This window comes from Diorhabda carinulata, chromosome X (assembly GCF_026250575.1).
Source record: "Diorhabda carinulata isolate Delta chromosome X, icDioCari1.1, whole genome shotgun sequence".
NCBI lineage: Eukaryota > Metazoa > Arthropoda > Insecta > Coleoptera > Chrysomelidae > Diorhabda > Diorhabda carinulata.
In genome coordinates this window covers 65,472,319-65,476,495 of record NC_079472.1, presented here as the reverse complement: position 1 = coordinate 65,476,495, position 4,177 = coordinate 65,472,319, and positions in this window count along the sequence as shown.

Sequence of the window (4,177 nt, the reverse complement as noted above, 5' to 3'; positions counted from 1 at the left end):
GATTGGACAAACCGAGATAAAGCAGCAGTTTTTAAGGTTATCACTAAATTGTTTTCTGTAATTTATTCAATTCTTGTACTTTCAACGGTTATTTTTAACAACAACCATATTTATTTAATATGAAACTGATAATACGTCATAGTATTTGCAATAAGATTTTTGAAATAAATTTTTTTCAGCATCACAACGGAAGTAGATTTTATTTTATCTTTAACGATAACAATGCTATACTGAATGTCTCGTTCTCAATAATTTTCTTATCTAATAATAAGGTACATACGGGGTGTCCAAGAAATAAATATCGACATTATATTTATCGTTATCTATTGTTGAACTAATAGTCCAGGAACCGGTAACACTGAAAGTCCCGTCAGGGCTCCTTGGTATGCGTGGTTTCCTATTGCCGAAACAATTTTTTTGTATTCGAAACTAAATTTTATTGGATTTTAGTAAAAAAAACGCAAACACTTTTTCTTGGGGCTAAAATTTCTCCATCAATCGGAAACTCTTTTTTTTGGAGTTTACTCCTTAAGAATCGATTTGCATATATAAGAGGCCCGGTATGAGAAAAATGTGAGGAGTAAAATCTATCGATGAATGACCTCGTTACGTTCTTGGTGCGAACCCTATGATGCGCAACTTTCTAATTTGTCAGTGTCAACATACTTATATTGCTGTCATTGTTTTATTATCATTGTGTTCCGCTAAAGTGAACTGAAAGTATTTTCAAATAACTATGGCAGAAAGAGGTGTAGATGATATTGCCGGAACATCTAACAAATACGTGGTTGCAAGGTACGTTATAATTCATGTATTATATATGTATGAGCATGTGCAATTTGTATTTATTAATTATTTTAATAATTATCGATGTAGTTCATATAAATATATATTTGAAAACAACACATAAAATTAGATAATCAACCCAATATGAATTATCGAGCGCATCCACATAAAATAGAAAATTTCTAACCTAACCAAAAATTAATTTTTTTGTCGACGTCAATAAATTCTTCCACGTTATTATGATTTATTTTATAAATAATTTTTAAATATTAACAACTGTAGTCAATAATTCGATAATATTATCAGAAAAATCGACAATATTTTTTAATTATAATAATGTTTTTATATAATTTTCTTTCGAAAAGTTATTTTTTAGTTTATTTAAATAATTTTCATGTACTATTTATTATTGTATGTAAAAGATTTAGTAACATAATTATCTTTTTATAACCATTTTTGTTAATTATTAAGATAATATTATATTTTAAATAAAAAATTAATTATAATAATTTAAAAAAAATGTTTATAAAAACCTTTTTTTATCAATTTTCTTAAAGTCGGTTAAAATTTTTATAATTATGCATTTATAAATTTTCTAATTTTTTTTTATATTTTTTGACTAGGAAAAAATCTAAACCTCCAAAAACTCCAGCCGAGAGACAGCGAGCTTACAGATTAAAAAAAAAATTAATGAACAAAGCCCAAAATATTCTGGCAATCAACCAATCTTTTTTAAGTTAAATAAACTCTTTTTGCGCCTGGTTAGACTATCGAACTTAAGGAGTAAACTCCAGTCGTGCGTCGGAGCTGACACACACAATTTTTTTTAAATTTTATTCATTTTTATGTAATTTTTAAAAATATCTTGCTATGCGCCCTTAAAACGTGCCGGAAAAATGGCGCATACCATCTTGAAGTGCATAAAACATAGATGGGGAAACTGCGGCCTCAAGGCTGCATGCGGCCTCCGCGAGGTTCTTATGCGGCCCTTTGTCACTTAGTACAAAATGGTAGAGTGTTTTTTCTTTTTTCTTATTCTTTTCTTTTTTCTTTTTTCATTTAGAAGGAATATTGGGAATTAAAAGAATTTTCTGGTAAGTGAAAAATTGTCGAGTATTGCCGAAATGTTGGTTTTATGTCGAAATAAATAATTTTAAACTTTACACACATGCTAGCTGACGATATGTTTACATCGATATTGATTGGTTGCATCATCGATTACACAGAATTTAAATTAGCGCTAGTAGCGCCAACTTCCTTGTCTAAGAAGTAAACAAAACTCGGTTTCAGATCTCCCATTTTTGTGTGTCACACCTTGCTTTGGCTTCTCTGAGTCGCATCTCTCAACGCTTCCCTGTTGCGATCTTCAGCAAACTGTAGTTAACAGTGCGTGCTTATAACAGTTAGACGGTTTTATTGTATTTCTAGAAAGTATACACAACATAGGAGTTAGACTTTTTATTTACCGCTGAGAAAGATTAAATGATGGGTTTGTTGTGCAATACAGTTTTAAGTACTTTAAAAAAAGCGAATGCAAATAAACACTACTTGACTCATAGAGAACATTTCGATTTAGAAGGCGAATCACGAAAAGTTGCACTTCAAAAGTTGAAAAATGAGAAGCATCATCAGCAGGCATCTTTTAGTGCCTTTGTAAATCAAAATTCCGCAGCAAAGAATGTATTGTTGAAGCAGTGAGTTTGTTAGATCCAAGAAATGTCGATAAATACAAACAATTACCTCTTTCCAGAAGAACTGTAACAGATCGACAGTTTATTTTTCAATTGCTTCAGATGAAAGCACTGATAAAACAGATTCGGCACAAGTTTTATATTTTATTCGTGCTATAACTAAACATTTTTTAATGTTACGAAGAACTACTTGCGTTGGGTACACTAACTGGAAGAACTCGTGAAGCCGATATTTTCGAAAACTTTAATAAATTACAATTGAATGTCAGTAATTTAGTTACACTGAGTAATGTATTGGTTTATGTTAATTCATTGAAGATGAGTATCTTTAGAAGACCACTCACGTGCGGAAGATACTGTGACGGTGACTAATCCAAAACTTAGTTACTAATCCAAAATTACCATAAATTTTATAGCCATACATAACAATAGAAAGAGTTTAGGAAAAGCCAAAAATATGTGTGTTAAAGATGGTCCCAGAAGTACCTCGCCCAACAATGAAAGCACACAAATTTTGGAATAAAATATATTTATTATTCAACGTAATCCCTTTTTATAATAAGAATCGTCAATCTCCTCAAAATAGCCATTAACTGCCGACATCACCTCTTCATTGCCGAAAAATTTTTGAACGCCTAGCCATTTTAATAAGTCTGGAAACAGAAAATAATCCTAGGAGGCTAAATCTGGCGGATAAGCTGCATGAGGTACGAATTCAAATTTCAGTTCATTAATTTTGGCCATTGCAATAAGGGATGCGTGAGCTGGTGCAATTGTCTTTATGAAACAACATTTTCTTCTCACGCAAATGCAATTGTTTTTGTTTGATTTCTTCGCTCAAACGTTGCAATAAGTTTGCATAATACTCGCCATTGATAGTTATTCCTTTTTCAAGATAATAAATGAAAATTATCACACGCCTCTTTGGAGCCGGTTGTCCCTTTTCATTCCATTGTTTTGATTGTTCTTTTGTTTCGGGTGTGAAGTGATGAACCAACGTTCCATCCATGGTTATGAAATGGCGCAAAGATTTCTGTGAAACATTGCCAAACACTCGATGGAAACATCTTCACAACGCTGTTTTTGTTCCATTGGCCAATGCGATGATGGTTTTCGCAGGTTTTACTGTTAACAACGCAGGATCAGTCTCACCCAGAGTAGAATCTAGTTCAGCTCCTTTATTGTTTGGGCTAATGCCTTTTAAATAAAAGTATTGTATCATATAACGATGACCAATTTTTTCCATGTTTACAAATTCAATGTAAACGTTCATTATTGATGTCTGCCAAACAAATATTAAACAACTTGGCGTCTGCTGAGTAGATTGTGTACTTTCTAATACAATGGTAGTTTTCGAGCAACTACCACCATCTCTAGGGCAGGCCAGGTACTTCTGGGACCATCCTCGTGTCTATTTGCCAATAATAAAAGTTAGAAATTTCGTTTTATTATAATTCCAAGAATCTTTTCCCGAAAAATTTCACCGAAAATACGATTTTAGATTTTTCCATATAGTAACGAAGTCCAAGTTGTATATGCTTAACAGCTTAGTTGCAACTTTCAAGGCGTTGTATACAACATAATCTAATGTGATTATGGGGAATTTGAAAAGACCGCACAAACGCCTAAAAATCGATTCTTTCTGCTAGAAACTGCGATTTACGAAGATATTAAAGAAGAAAAATGTGGTGAGTTTCGAA